This window comes from Dryobates pubescens, chromosome 11 (assembly GCF_014839835.1).
Source record: "Dryobates pubescens isolate bDryPub1 chromosome 11, bDryPub1.pri, whole genome shotgun sequence".
NCBI classification, from domain to species: domain Eukaryota; kingdom Metazoa; phylum Chordata; class Aves; order Piciformes; family Picidae; genus Dryobates; species Dryobates pubescens.
The window spans coordinates 28,114,939-28,131,607 of NC_071622.1; the positions used below are offsets into that span (position 1 = coordinate 28,114,939).

The 16,669-nt window shown below is 48.3% G+C and overlaps 1 protein-coding gene across 2 annotated transcripts in view; it reads right to left on the reverse strand.

Moving 5' to 3' along the window:
* Positions 1-12,675, reverse strand: part of PDE4B (phosphodiesterase 4B) — a 288,183-nt gene extending 275,508 nt beyond the window's left edge. Inside the window, exon 1 of one of the 2 annotated variants that reach the window (XM_054165475.1) lies at positions 12,522-12,675. The gene's annotated coding sequence lies outside the window, so the exon portion shown is untranslated. The remainder of the gene's footprint in view (positions 1-12,521) is intronic. The other variant, XM_054165477.1, reaches the window with a different exon arrangement.
* Between the last annotated feature and the right edge of the window lie 3,994 nt (positions 12,676-16,669).

Here is a 16,669-nt window from a genome sequence, read left to right on the forward strand (position 1 = left end):
AGCATTTTTTCCCACTGCCAGCAGATGATTAAGAAAGGAGGAAAAATGCCAAAGAAAGCATCTTTCTGCTTCCTTCTAGTCACCTACTTGCCTATGACCCGATTATTTTTCCTCTTTCAAAAATTTATGTTTTCCTGTGAATCATAGAATTACTTTGCTTGGAAGAGACCTCCAATATCATCAAGTCCAACCATCAACCCAACACCACCACAGCCATTAAATCATGTCCCAGAGTGCCACGTCCACACATTTCTTGAACACCTCCAGGGATGGTGACTCCACCACTTCCCTGGGCAGTCTGTTCCAATGCCTGACCACTCTAGCAGGAAAGAAATTGTTCCTCCCCTGGCACAATTTCAGGCCTTTTCCTCTCATTCTATTACCTGATAACTAGGGTGAAAAGACCAATCCCCACCTCACCCCAACCTCCTTTTATGGAGCTGCAGAGAGCAATGAGGTTTAGAAGCTTCAGAAGAAAATGAAGCATTAGATAAGCAAGTATTTATTTATATAGTTTTTACTCATGACTACCTTTGACCGCTGCCATGCTCATGCCCTTCTGAGAAAAGGCATTTGAAATCTCCAATTGATGTTTGAATTGAGTCATCAGCAACCCACAAGCAAACTACAAAAACTACAGAAATCAGTAAAAATGTATGAAAAAGGTAAAAAAAGCACACAGGCCAAATTCACCTGGAGAACAGGGGGAACATTGGCACTAACTCATCAAACCTTTAATGGTGTAGGCAGGGGACAGAGGGCACCAAGACATAGGAAACAGAATCATTTTGGTTGGAAAAGACCTCCAAGATCATTGAGTCCAACCATTCTCTAACCCTATCATGTCTGGTGCTAAACCATCTCCTCAGCAGCACATCTCTGTCTCTTTTAAACACCTACAGGGATAGGGATTTAATCAGTTCCACAGGGAGCCTGTTTCAGTGTTTTAGAAGCTCCAGCTCTGTTGTTCTTGCACAGTATCATGTCATTAAGGCTCCCTGGAGAAGTCTCAATAACTTTCAAGGATAACAATGCCAGGGTAACTTTGCTGGTCTCCTTTCAAGATTCCAAAAGATACACTCCAGATACCTGGGGAGGTTTCTCTAGTGGGAACAAGAGCACTTCTGGAAGAAGCAGCAATGTGAATCCAGGCTCTCAGAATAACTTAACATTCTGCTTCTAATCTTCACAGAATCCCAGCATGGTGAGGGCTAGAAAGGACCTCCAGACCTCACCCAGTCCAACCCCTCTGCTAAAGAAGAGGCACTCACAGCAGCTTGCTCACCATCACAATATTCAGGCAGGTCTGGAATCTCTCCAAGCAGCGTGCTTCAGGACTCCAGCACCCTCACACCAAAGAATTTTCTCCTCCTCTTCAGATGGAACCTCCTGGCCTCTAGTTTATGCCCCTTGTCCCTTGTCCTGTCACTGGGCACCACTGACAACATGCTCTTGATCTGTGCCTTTTAGATAATTGATAAGCACTGAGAAGATGTCACTTTGGGACACAGTTTAGTGGGCATGGTGGTGTTGGGTTGACAGTCAGACTTGATGATCTTAGTAGTCTTTCCCAACCTTAATGATTCTATGATAAAATCCCCTCTCAGGCTGCTCTTCCCCAGGCTCAACAGCCCTAGGTCTCTCAGCCTTTCCTCCTCAGAGATGCTCCAGGCCCCTCAGCATCTTCGGAGCCACCACTCAACTCTCTCCACCAGTTCCCTGTGTCTCTTGACCTGGCTCCAGTTCTGGGCTCCCCAGTACCCCATTTTCTTTGTCCCCTGCCTAATGTTACAGTGAACCTGAAACACCATAGGCCATCCTTAGAGGAAAACCAGAGACTCTTGTGCTATTTCAGTGCCAGTTTTTCAAGCTGATGCCTACGGCATCCACAAACGTTAAACATCTCCAAGCGGCACGACCAAAATAGGCAGCAGTGGGTTCAGCTCTTTGCACCACACACAGGCACTCTGATATTTATGATCAGTACTCCTGAGCACACTGAGCATCCTGAGAACATGATTTTCTTTGCACACAACCCCATCAGACAGAGCAGCCTCACCCTGAAGCTTTCCATATGTTTCAGACTTATTTTCAAGAGCTCTTGTGAGGTTGGATCATCTTCTGTTTCCTATTTGGGCTTCCAGTTCTGGAAATGGTTACTACAGAGGATTAATCATTTTGGATTCCTCTCTTCCTGAAATTTCTGGTTTCACTATTTATAAGCAGCCTAGAAAATACCCCTGTCGCAAGGAGCTCCTCTCCAGATTTATCTTTCACATTTAACCAGTGCTCATTCAACTTCAGAAGGTTCATTGGGTACTGTTTATTCAGCCTATTGCTTCCTCAAGTAATTACTGAATTACAAAAGCATGAATGAAAAAAAATAAAATATCAATTGCCAAGACTTTATTTCTCAGTCTGAGCATAGAACCATTCCTTCAATCTTCAATCAATGCTCTGAAGTCATTTTTCACTTGCAGGCAGAAAGTCTTCAGCCCACATCAATCCACACTGAAAAGTAAGCTGGGGAGGGACTTTTTTCAAGGGCTGGTAGTGATACAAGAAATGAAGTGCAGCTGGAAGAGGGGAGATTTTGACTGGAGATTAGGAAGAAATTCTTTACAGTGAGGGTGGTGAGACACTGGAACAGGTTGCCCAGGGAGGCTGTGGATATCCCATCCCTGGAGATGTTCAGCAACAGGTTGGATGGGGCCTTGGGCAAACTGGGCTAGTGGGAGGTGCCCCTGCCCATGGAACTAGATGATCTTCAAGGTCCCTTCTGACTCAAACCATTCTATGACTGAGATGTCAATCTTTGTTTAGCAACAAGAAGGCTGGAGAAGGTTGTCTCCCATCAAGGAAAACTTCTCACCATTTTCTTGGCATTGCAGAGGTTATGTCTCAAAAGTGACTCTTAGACTCATTTATGCTGCAAAAGACCTTTAAGCTCATTGAGTCCAACCATTAGCCCAGCACTGCCAGACCACCGTCAAACCATGTCCCTCTGCACCACATCTACACATCAGTGAGTAATCACTGCCGCTCCATCCCCCCAGACAGTCACTTTCTTGGGGTTAGTTTTGAGAAGAAACACTAGGGTTTGTGTGTCTCACTGGCACCTGAGTTCACCAAGGAAAGAAAAAAAATTTAAAATTCATTGTTATTTATTCCAGCAAAGCAAAGGGTCAGCTCCTTCTTTACAAGTTTCAAAACACTGTTCAGAAAGAAAAACGACTGAAATATCACTGAAGAGACAATCTGGGCATTAAGCCCTCACTCTAGCTACCCTCACTCCAAGAAGGACATTGAGGTGCTTCAGAGGGTCCAGAAAAGGGCAAGAAAACTGGTTCAGGGTCTGGGGAACAGGTCTGGTGAGGAGCAGCTGAGGGAACTGGGGCTGTTCAGCCTGGAGAAAAGGAGGATGAAAGGGAGACCTTCTGTCTCTTTATAATTCCCTGAAAGGAGGTTGGAGTGAGCTGGGGGTTGGGATCTCCTACCCTGTAGGACATGAGAGGATAAGAAGAAACGGCCAAAGTTGCACCAAGGAAGGTTTAGGTTGGACATGACAAAATTTCTTCCCCAAAAGAGTTGTCAAGCCCTGGAACAGACTGATCAGGGCTGAGTCCAGAGAGTGGTGGTGAATGGTGCCACATCCAGCTGGCGGCCAGTCACCAGTGGCATCTCCCAGGGATCAGTGCTGGGCCTCATGCTCTTTAACATCTTCATTGATGATCTGGATGAGGGGATTGAGTCAGTCATCAGCAAATTTGCAGATGACACCACGTTAGGAGCAGATGTTGGTCAGTTAGAGGGTAGAAAGGCTCTGCAGAGGGACCTCGACCAACTGGACTGATGGGCAGAGTCCAATGGGATGGCATTTAACAAGTCCAAGTGCCAGGTGCTGCACTTTGGCTACAACAACCCCATGCAGAGCTACAGGCTGGGGTCAGAGTGGCTGAGAGCTGCCAAACAGAGAGGGACCTGGGCGTGCTGATTGACACCCGCCTAAACATGAGCCAGCAGTATGCCCAGGTGGCCAAGAAGGCCAATGGCATCCTGGCCTGCATTAGGAACAGTGTGGCCAGCAGGAGCAGGGAAGTCATTGTGTCCCTGTGCTCTGCATTGGTTAGGCCGCACCTTGAGTGCTGTGTCCGGTTCTGGGCCCCTCAGTTTAAGAAGGACATCGAGACACTTGAACGTGTCCAGAGAAGGGCAACAAGGCTGGGGAGAGGCCTTGAGCACAGCCCTGTGAGGAGAGGCTGAGGGAGCTGGGGTTGTTTAGCCTGGAGAAGAGGAGGCTTAGGGGTGACCTCATTGCCCTCTACAACTACCTGAAAGGTGGCTGTAGCCAGGAAGGGGTTGGTCTCTTCTCCCAGGCAACTAGCACCAGAACAAGGGGACATAGTCTCAAGCTGCACCAGGGGAGGTTTAGACTCTAGGTGAGGAGAAAGTTCTTCACCAAGAGAGTCATTCGTCATTGGAATGTGCTGCCCAGGGAGGTGGTGGAGTCACCATCCCTGGAGGTGTTCAAGAGGAGATTGGACATGGCACTTGGTGCCATGGTCTAGTCATGAGGTCTGTGGAGACAGGTTGGACTCGATGATCTTTGAGGTCTCTTCCAACCTCAGTGATACTGTGATACTGTGGTTGAATCATCATCCCTGGAGGGGTTTCAAAGCCATGTATATGTGGTGCTGAAGGACATGGTTTAGTGGTGACCTGGCAGTGCTGGGCTAATGGTTGGACTCCATGACTTCAGAGGTCTCTCCCAGCCTAAACAGAACTATGATTCTGTCTTACACAGCTTCCCTGAGGTTACCTTTATCTGTGAAAAAGCCACCCAACTACCGCAGCGTACTCTAAAGCATTGCGAGTTTCCCTTCTGGGTTTAAGAGAGCAGAGATGACTTCTCCCCCAGACAAACCACCCTATGGCAACAGCTGATTCATTACTCCCTGCTCTGCCCTGCTTGACCAGTTCTGTAGTCTTCAAGGCCACAGAGTTTCCTTTTCTTTCTTCCTATCTCTCTACTTAGAATCACAGAATTTATTTGGTTTGAAAAGCCTCTAAGATCACTGAGTCCAACCACCAACCCAAAACCACCATGACCATGAAGCCATTGCCCAAATAGAATAAACCAGATTGGAAGAGACCTTCAAGATCACCACATCCAACCCATCAACCAATCCAAACCACCTAATCAACTAAACCATGGCACCAAGCACCCCATCAAGTCTCCTCCTGAACACCTCCAATGATGCTGACTCCACCACCTCCCCGGGCAGCCCATTCTAATGGGCAATCACTCTCTCTGTATAGAACTTCCTCCTAACATCCAGCCTAAACCTCCCCTGGCACAGCCTGAGACTATGTCCTCTTGTTCTGGTGTCCACACATTTCCTGAACACCTCCAGGAACAGTGACTCCACCATCTCCCTGGTCAGCCTGTTCCAATGCCTGACCAGACATATGCACCTACAGCAGGATGCTTAGAGCCCCAAACATCCTGACCTGCAAAGGTTCCAGGGATAGGGCATCTCCCACCTCTCTGGGCAACCTGGGCTCACCACCCTCAGAGTAGATGATTTCTTCCTTGTATCCAGTCTGCCCTGCAGATGTAGCAGCTTGAACACCTCCAGAGACAGTGACTCCACCACCTCCCCAGGCAGCCTTGTAGGAAAGAAATTGTTCCTAGTGTCCAACCTGAACTTCCCCTGTCACAATTTCAGGGTGTTTCCTCTCATTCTGTCACCTGATACTACAGGGAAGAGACCAACCCCTACTTCACTAGAGCTTCTTGCAGGGCAGAGCTTTCATGAAAAAAGTCTTAGTGCCTGCTGCCTGCTTACCCTTTTAGTCCACTTTTTATCACTCTGCTTCTGTGCTGTGCCCTAAACCATGCTGCTTGCAAGGCAAACATTTCACAGCCGTAGCTGCTGCTCCCTGCAAGATCTACTCCTTAGAACCAGGGCAAAAATAGGGGATTATCAGCTGGGCTGCAAATAGAGAGCAAATGAGCACATATTAACAGTTTAGCAGCTTTGAGAACATCAGTTTGATGTTCTCAGCAGGCAGCTGGTTGCAAATTAAGTCTATTGCAGTAAATAATGTTCAAAGTCTTTCTCAAATATGGCTTCTAATAGATCCCAGGCTGCCCAGGGAGGTGGTGGATTCACCGTCCCTGGAGGTGTTCAAGAAATGTGTAGACATGGCACTTTGGGAGCGTGGTTTAACAGTTGAAGGTTGGACTCAATGACCTTGCAGAACTTTTCCAACAGAAACAGTTCCGTGATTCTGAGATCTAAACATAGTCTAGGCCTTCAACACACACAAAAATCACCGAGGAGCTTTCCCATCCTCTTTTGGGCATCACCCACAACACTCCAAAGAGAATATCATCCACCTCAACTTATCTGATGCACTGCAAAGGATGCTGGTAGCTTCCACTGCATTTCACAGAATCACAGAATGTTAGAGTCAGAAAAGGGTCCAATCCCTCTGCTAGAGCAGGATCACCTCTACCAGATCACACAGGAACACATCCTGGCAGGTTTTGATTATCTCCAGAGAGGGACACTTCACAACCCCCTGGGCAGCCTGTTCCAGTGTTCTGTCACCCTCACAGGGAAAAATTTTTTCCTTATGTTTCCATGGAACTTCCTATGCCTAAACTTCCACCCATTGCCCGCTGTCCTGTCAATGGGCATCACTGAGAGGAGCCTGCCTACATCCTCTCAGCATTCACCCTTTACACATTATTAGTGTCTTACCTACACATGATAGAGCCTCCCACCACAACAGGATGCCTTCCTTCCCCCTCTGCCACCTCTCAGCAGGTGAAAGAGAAGGCAGGAGGTTGAAGGAGAGAATTAAATGCCATCACATCCATGAAGCACTACCCAGCCCATGACACAGCTTTTGGTTCCCCTTGCCTCCTCATTCCCCGTTAGCAAACTTATACATAACACTCTGCTTGGCTTCCAAAGAGCAGAGAACATTCAGGAGAGAGATGGATGGAGAGGAGGAAAAAAAACCCACAAACCAGACACACAAAACCCACACAGAGAGACAGAAAAAAGGGAGAGGAAAAGACAACTTGGGGGGGTGGAAATTTTGTGGATCTTCTTCCCCTGATTGATTAATAAACTGAAGTGTGTTCAGTGCAGTGACATGAGAAAGTGCCAAACTGGGAGCACACATCTGCACTTAGGGAATTACACTTTTTAAGCATCTGAATAGCCACTGATCTAATCCATCATCATCATCCCCTAATCTATTTTCTCATCACTAACAGCAACGCCAGATGCTTCAACAGAAAGTGCAAGAAATTCCACTGTAGGCAGACACAGAATAACCTGCTCTCCTAGACAGTTTCCTCCGAGCCTGACTTCCCAGAGCCTGCCTTCAGCTATTAAGGATAAACATTTACATCTTTTCCACAGCTCTCCAAAAATGGTCTTCATTAGGATTTCCAAAATGGGGTGGGTTTTTTTGGTACTTCTGGATACTTCTGCGATTTCAGAGATTATTTTGAATCTAGCCAAGTTCTGGGCTTCAAGAATGCTCTGGCAACTAGGCCCTCAGTCCAATTATACATCTAATGAAAGAGAAAATTGACAGTCTTGAATTTTTCAATTTCACTGCATTTCTACTTACTGTGATACTGTAGGACCAGGAAAAATATTTTTCATTTACCTTCTCTGCACCATTCATCATACACTCTCTGTTAACCTCAATAAAGGATACTGGAGGCCACACCTGTGATACTGACTTCTGTTTTGGGCCCCTTACTCCAAGAAGGACACTGAGGGGCTGGAGTGGGCCCAGAGAAGGGCAATGAAGCTGCTGAAGGGCCTAGAGCACACGTGAGGAGCACCGAAGGGAACTGTGGTTGTTGAGTCTGGAGAAGAGGAGGCTGAGGGGAGACCTTCTGGCCCTCTAGAACTCCCTGAAAGAAGGTTGGAGGCAGGTAGGAGTTGGTCTCTTTCCCTAGTGACAAGCAATAGGACAAGAGGAAACAGCCTCAAGTTGCACCAGAGGAGGTTTAGGTTGGACATTAGAAGAAACTTCTTCCCTGAAGGGTTCTCAAAGACCAGAAATTACTTCCCCAGGGAGGTGGTTGAATTCCCATCACTGGAGGTGTTAAAAAGATGCTGAGATGTGGTGCTGAGGGACGTGGTTTAGCAGCAGCCTTGGAAGAGTTCGAGAATGGTTGGACTCAATGGTCTTAAAGGTCTTTTTCCACCAAAGCAAATCTGATTCTGTGACACACACTGAAGCTAAGAGGAGCAAACAGCATTTTACATTCACAGAACAGCACTAACGCTAAACAGAACCATGCCTGCCAACAGCAAGCAACCTGATCCCACCCATTCATTCTCCTCCCGTAAATACAAGTTTTAAAAGCTGAAAACTATTTCCATAATTAAGGAAATCCAGCTAAAATATTTTACCTCAAGCAGCTCAATAAACCATTCCTCTGCATTGCCCAAAACCAAAACACTGCAGCAGTGAGAAGCCAAAAGTGAAGCTGATGAATTATTTCAATTCCCTAAACTGAGGGAAACACATGAGGAGCACAGGGGGGAAGCAAAAGCAACCCCAACATACCATGAGTGATAGCATCTTTTGCGTCAGAAGCAATATTTAATGTATGTAGACACAGATTTTTTTGCAGTAGCTGCTGAGATTTGGGGAGTTCTTTCACAGTCATTTCTTCTACACATTTCTAAGATTTTTTTTTTTTTCCATCTGCTAAGGCTATATTTGTCCTGCTGCCAGAATTACACAATTTCATTTGGTGATGGAACAAGTGTAAAGACTTACATGCTTTAGTTGCTGCATAATAGGCATTTAATTTAAACAAATAAAGGTGTCTCTGTGCACTATTTGGTCGCTGTTTTTCTCAATGGCAGAATCGTGTAGGCTGGAAGAGATCTTTAAGATCATCTAGTTAAAGCATTAACCCACCACTAAACCATGGCCCTCAGCACATCCACACAGCTCTGAAACCCCTTCAGGGATGGGGACTCTACCACTGCCCTGGGCAGCCTCTTCCAGGGCTTCTCAACACTTTCAAGGGATTAAACTGCTCCCGATGCCCAATCTAAACCTTCCCTGGTGCAATTTGAGGCCACTTCCTCTTGTTCTATCACTTGCTACTTGGGAGAAGAGAACAATCGCCACCTGGCTCAAGCCTCTCCTTGTAGAGAGTATAGATGTCTATGAACTACCTGCATCTATACTGGGACAGCTTGCACCACGTGGATCCCTCCAGAGTAGGGCTGTATTGTAGAGTTATGGTTCGGGTTGGAAGGGACCTTAAAGATCATCTAGTTCCAACCCCCTGCCATGGGCATGTTGATAAAGGCCTCATCCATCGTGGCCTTGAACACCTCCAGGGATGGGGCAACCTGTTCCAGTGTCTCACCATCCTGTCAAGAATTGCTTCCTAATCTCCATTCTAAATTTTCCCTCTTCCAGCTCAAATCCATTGCCCCTCATCCTATCACTACAAGCACTTTTTAAAGTCCTTCCCCAGCTCTTCTGCAGCCCCCTCTTCAGGTACCAGTATGAGTAAAACAAATCACCCCAATAGGGCCCAAAATTGCCCTTTCTGGAAGGATTTTACAAATCTAACCATGATTATGCATTTCAAACCTGGGAATTCAAGACAGCTGATTATGGTGACTTTTTAAACAAGTCTACTCTGTACAGAGACAATTACTCAGCTAATCTGTTATAAGCTGCCTGACAGAGAAGTGAGATTCTTGAGTAAGGACTTGAATCCATGTGAGGTGGAAAGAGCTGGGAAGTAAGTACAGAAGGCTTGGGAAAGAATAGGAGTCTGGGACACAAAGCTGCCAGTGCTGGGCAAACAAAAGGGCTGATGAGCACAGGGAAAACCCAGAGGAAAGAAGATGAATGAAGCTGCTTAACTCTCTCTGGCAGTTTCATGGTACTTCAAAGCAGCAAAATAAGAAGCGGCAGAAGGATCTAATGATTATGAACAGCATGGCCAGGCCAACAGGTATGGGAAGGGTTTGGAAAGTGAGCTTTTTGTTAAATATACACAGGGTACACAGTGGTGCCAAGGAGGAAACTGTAGTAATCAGAAGGTGCAAAAAAATCAATGAAGAGTTTTTGCATCCTAGCTAGAGTCACATATCATAGAATGGTTGGGATAGAAAGGGACCATTAAAGGTCATCTAGGCCAACCCCCTGCACTCAAGCAGGGACATATGCAACTAGGACAGACTGCACAGAGCCCCAGCCATGACCTAGAATAGTTCCAGGGCTGGGGCATTTACCACCTCTCTAGGAAACAAAAGCCAGGCTCTCAGCATCAAAAATTTCTTCGTTTTCTCCAGTCTGAATCTCCCTTTTTTACTTTAAACCATTACTCCTGGTCTTGTCACAACAGGCCCTGCTCAAAAGTCTGTCCCCGGTTTTCTGACCACTCTTTAAGCACTGAAAGGCCACCAGGTCTCAATGGAGCCTTTTCTTCTCCATGCTGAACAACCCCAACTATCTCAGCCTGACCTCAGAGCAGAGGGCTTCCAGCTCAGGGAGGGGAGAGGCTGCATTTGCAGAAGGGTAGCACCCTATTTACTACCAGAAAGTGAGAGAAAGGTTTCTACCAAGGTTCAGGATTTGGCAAAGCACTTATTTCCATGACACAGAGTAGACTACACTTGATTTTTTTGCCTGGATGCAAATACAACCTGAACATATTTTTGGGAGAAGCAGACAAGGCTGAATTATATTTTACTCCATGTTCATGTTTAAGCATTACATTAAAACAGTTTAGTAGAATCTAAAACACCTAAAGAAGAGGATAAAGTAAGATATAGATGCACCTGAAGCCTTGGAAACATATTAAAAACAGATTAAATGGGAAGAGAAAGGGATAATTACAATGAATAATCTGCCATAGGCAGCCAGTATACTTAACAGTGTGCTAGAAAAGCACTCTCTGGACTAAAGAGCTTTAGATTCTGGATGATTTGTAAAACAGAGATTTGTTTACAATCTGGCCACCATCTCTGGAATCAAGAGTGAGGGATGCAGCAAACAAGCATCTCTCTCAAAGTGGCATGAAAAGTTCTCTGATTCATGGATTCAAAACGTGCAGATACTCAGCTTTTTCCCTGCTGCTTCTTCTGGACATCAGAATATCTGAGGTAAACTATAGAAAGCAGCATTAGATGAACTCTGTTGTTAAGATAACTTGTAAATCTATCAGGAATTCTCTCTTCATTGTAGAATCCATAGAATTGCTTTGCTTGGAAAACACCTCTAAGATCATGAAATCCAACTGTCAACCTAAGACCACCACATCCATAAACCACGTCCCCAAGCACCATGTCCACACATTTCTTGCACACCTCCCTGGGCAACCTATTGCAGCGCCCGACCACTCTTTCAGTAAAGAATGTTTTCCTAATACCTAATCTAGACGTCTTGGGATGCTAAGCATCCTCATGTGGCAGGTGCCGAGCATCACACAAAACAACTCCTTCCCTTCATGGCTACATCCCACCTCAGGAGATGTACAGTAAACAGCTGGTTACCTTTCAATTTGTCACTCCTCAACCTTCACCCAGGGAGGTGAAAGGCACACCCCTCTCTGCCCCACTGCACAGCTCCCCATGGGCTTGCAGGGCAGCTCATGTGGAGCTACACAGGTGGAGGCAACTTTCAGATCTCTAAACTCACAACTCCCACCAGGCACCAAACTGAGAAAAGGAGAACCGTTAAAAAACAAACTGACTCAAACCACATGGTAGTGAACATGATGCATAGCTGGAAAGCCTGGAAAGGAAAATGTCACCCAGAAATGAACGTTGGGAGGGCTGACCCGACCACAGGCTACAGGACAGAACGGTGCAGATGGCTTTGGAGATCCAGTCGATGGCTGACCCAGTTCAGAGGCAGGGGGCACGGCACAGCATCCCCCAGGTCATGGCACAGGGAGAATACAACTCCTGGGCACCTTAAAATGGGATGCGATGATGCAACAAGCCAGGTCCAAAATAAAACGAGTAATTCCAACAAAAAACTGGAAAAAAATGGGGGGCTGTCGGGAATTCATTTTAAACCCCAACAATTAAAGTGCATCTTGCCTTGCCGGGAAACCTTTTCGTTTGCTTGTTTGTTTTTTAAACTATCGGCTCTTTCTGCCATGTGATTCAACGTGACAAAACTTACTGAAGCCACCGAAACACCCCACAAGTGACTAAGATGTTTTCCTCGATGGCACCCGCTGCGCGCAGGTGCCCCTGCCGCACACCCTGCCTGACCCCGCGGCCACCTTAACAGGTCGCAGCCGGCCGCTGGCACCCCAACGCCCTCCACCACAGGCACCCCGGGGCACGGCGCTTAACCGACCCCCGAGATTCCTCCTGTCCCCGGGGAGCTGACCGAGAGCCGGCCTCGGACGGCGGCCAGCCGCAGGCAGCCCAGCGCCGCTGACCGTTGCCGGCCCGGAGCGGCGGGCAGGCAGCGGGGGAACCGTTTACCTTCCCCCGGCGGCGTCTCCGCCGGCTCTGCCGCTCTCCCCGCTGCGGGCGCCGGTTCGCCGTCAGCCCCGCTCGCCGCCGTTCCTCAGCGCTCCATGGCTCCGCCGCTCTCCTTGCAGCCAGCACCGGCAATGGCAGCGGTTTAGCGCGGTGGAGCTATCGGGGCCACCACCTGCCAGGGCTGCGCCGGCGGCTGGGCTCCGTTCCCTCCCCTTCCCGCGCTGCCGGGAGGGAGCGGCGCCTTCCCCTGCGGGCACGGGGCGGGCTCGCCTCACAGCCCCGCTTCCCGCCGCCGGGCGGGGGCGGACCGGGCCGGCCGTGGGGCGGGGAGCTGCGGCCCTGCGAGCAGAGCCGCAGTGGACGCGGTGAAAGAGGCGGCCCTGCGGGGGGGGTCCTGCAGAGCCTCCCGCCCTTGCCCTGCGTGGGAGAGCGGGCCCAGCACCGCCCGCTGCGGGAGCTGTGAGGGGTTTCCCCTCTGACCGCTTCACTTCCCCCCTCAGCCTCCCTGTTACTGCCTCAGCCTGCCTCTTACGCGTCCTAGCCTACCTCATTGCCGCCTCAGTTACCCCACCTGAGTTCCCCTCTCAGCCTGTCACGCGCCCCAGCCCGCCTCAGCTCCCGTCCAGTTCCCGCCTCAGCCCACCCGGGGCAGCCATCAGGCCTCGGCGGTGAGGCTTCCTGGGCGAAAGGGAGATGTGAGAGAAGGTCTTCTGCAAATGACCTAGGAATAAAGCGAAAGGCCATTTATTGTTGCAGCCATAGGGACACAGCAGGCAAGGAAGCAGCTGATGGTGCCTTCAGGATTTCACAGAATCACACAGAATCCCAGCATGGTAGAGGGTGGAAGAGATCTCTGGAGATCAGCTGCCCACAGCAGCTTGCCCAGGATCACAAGCTGGGTTTGGAAGCTCTCCACAGAAGAAGACCCCGCAACATCTTCTGGGCAGTCAGACTTGCCGTAGGAAACATTGCCCTCAGCACCCAGCAGCCTAAGGCATGAGGCAGAGGACATCCCAGCACAGCCATGGCAGAGGAACCACCACTCCCAGGGAAGGTACACACCATTTTACATGTGTGGGAAGCCATGGCAGAGGAACCACTGCTCCCAGGGATGGTACACACAATTTTACATGTGTGGGAAGCCATGGAAGAGGAACCGCTGCTCCCAGGGATGGTACACACCATTTTACATGTGTGGGAGGCCATGGCAGTACAGCCATGGCAGAGGAACCACCACTCCCAGGGATGGTACACCCCATTTTACATGTGTGGGAAGCCATGGCAGGGGAACCATCACTCCCAGGGAAGGTACACACCATTTTACATGTGTGGGAAGCCATGGCAGTACAGCCATGGCAGAGGAACCAGCACTCCCAGGGAAGGTACACCCCATTTTACATGTGTGGGAGGCCACAGCTTGGCCAGGCTGACAAGCAGCTGCTTACCCTAGAGGTGCAAAATATCTCGTATCTGTATGGTAAAGGCACTGGCTGGTCACACCACCTGCAAACACCCATGATGTGGGAGATAAGGATAGCTCATTTTATACAGTTTCATTACAGTAGAAACTTCTGTTTGATCCTAACAGTGATGTGGGATCTTGGGATGTTTGATGTCTCTATCAAAGGCCAAGTTTTCTAGAGTAACGATGTGAAGATCTTAGCCCACATTTTAAAAGAGGCAGTTTCTAATCTCCACGGCTGAAGAGCAGCACTTAAGAGGCTTAAAGAACCCACTCTGGCTCCCCAAGCTCCAAAATATAAAAGTAAAATTTATTCATTAGAAAACCTTTTGAATTAAAACTCACTATTTGTGGGTGACACAGTCCCTTGATTTTCTTGTCCAGAGATTAATCACAGAATCACCAAGGTTGGAAGAGACCTCAAAGATCACCAAGTCCAACCTGTCACCCCAGACCTCATGACTACTAAACCATGGCACCAAGTGCCACATCCTATCCCCTCTTGAACACCTCCAGGGATGCTGATTCCACCACCTCCCTGGGCAGCACATTCCAAGGGCTAACAACTCTCTCGGTGAATAACTTGCTCCTCACCTCAAGCCTAAACTTCCCCTGGCACAGCTTGAGACTGCGTCCTCTTGTTCTGGTGCTGGTTGCCTGGGAGAAGAGACCAATCCCCTCCTGGCTACAACCACCCTTCAGGTAGTTGTAGAGAGCAATAAGGTCTCCCCTGAGCCTCCTCTTCTCCAGGCTAAACAACCCCAGCTCCCTCAGCCTCTCCTCATAGGGCTGTGCTCAAGGCCTCTCCCCAGCCTTGTTGCCCTTCACTGGACACGTTCAAGCATCTCGATGTCCTTCTTAAACTGAGGGGCCCAGAACTGGACACAGTACTCAAGGTGTGGCCTGACCAGTGCTGAGTACAGGGGCACAATGACCTCCTTGCTCCTACTGGCCACACTATTCTTGATGGAGGCCAGGATGCCATTGGCCCTCTTGGCCACCTGGGCACACTGCTGGCTCATGTTTAGGTGGGTGTCAATCAGCACCCCCAGGTCCCTCTCTGTTTGGCAGCTCTAATGACTCCAGCTTCTCAAGAACTGTGCCATGGTGCCACAGTGCAGACCATACCAGATCTTGAGAAACCAGTCTTTATGCAGTGCAATCTACAAGAACAATACTGAATGAAAGTTTTATATCATGTAATCATAAAGAGGTAAAAAAACCTATTGGCAGTGTAGCTGTTCAGTTGCACTGTGGTTAAAACTAAGAGTTGAAAACTGCTAGAGAGATTTCCGTAATATACTGAAAGGTTTTTTGCATACACAAAATATGAAACTTAATTATCAACCAAAGTTCCATTTTGCCTTCCCCTCTGGAGGCTCTTGAGAGACCTCCTAGCAGCCTTCCAGTATTTGAAGGGGGCTACAGGAGAGCTGGAGAGGGACTTTTGACAAAGACATGGAGTGACAGGACAAGGGATGGTGGCTTCAAACATGAGACATTAGGAAGAAATTCTGCCCTGTGAGGGTGGTGTGGCACTGGAACAGGTTGCCCAGAGAAGATGTGGAAGCTCCAAGCCTGGAAGAGTTGCAAGCCAGATTGCAAGCTGGTCTAGTAGATGCCCCTGCCCATGGCACAGGGGTGGAACTAGATGATCTTTAAGGTTCCTTTCAATGCAAACCAGTCTGTGATTCTGTAAGTTATGGCAGGAAACAAAATTCTCTCATGGCTAAAAGAAACCCTTACCTTCTCAGCTGCAAGGCCAGGCGAGTTAAAATCTTCCTCTTAGTCCCCACAGGTAGCACATCCTATCTTTTAACTCCCTGGCAACAAGGAATATCAGTAATCCTGATTCAGTCCACGATTCACCAACACTGACAAAGTTCCAAACCTCATATCAGACAGCAGCACTTCTCCCTGATGGGAGGAAGACCTGGTTGTTACTGCTGCATATTAGCTGCAGCAGCAGCTGCCTCACATGATCTTCCTCTCTTCACAGCTCTCCAGCTTCCTGATGTCCTGTTGGAAGCTCAAATGCTGGTAGCAAAGGCTGATATGAGGAGGATGAAATGAAGAAGCTCCTTCGAGCTCATGCTGTGATCTTATCACAGGCTGTGTTATTCTTATCTTCCCCCCTGAATCTGCCAAGACAACTTCAAGAAGTCATCCAAGGCATTAAGATATTCTACCGACCCTGGGCACCAGAACTGAATGCTGAAAGCTCTGCTGGTATTTATTTACCAAACACCAGGAAGCAGCACAAATTGTTTATTATCCAGAAGCTCTAAACATCTTAATAGACTTAATAAACCCAGCTGACACCCTGCCAGCCTTGGGGAAAGGTTCTAAGAGACTGAAAGTGACCAGCACTCTCTGGTGAATGCCTTGGTCATTCCCCAGACATCGCAGACATGAAGCATTGAGGAAAATCTTGAAGATTGCTTCTTGTGGCACATCAGGTTATAGACTCATAGAATTGTTTAGGCTGGGAAAGCTCATCAAATCCAACCATTAACCCAGCACTGCCAGGTCACCACTAAACCACATCCCTCAACACCACAGCTATACAGCTTTGAAATCCCTCCAGAGATGGGGTCTCCACCACTGCCCTGGGCAGCCTGGTCCTGGCCTTGACAACCCTTGTTGGGAAGAAATTGTTCCTCATGTCCAACCTAAACCTCCCCTG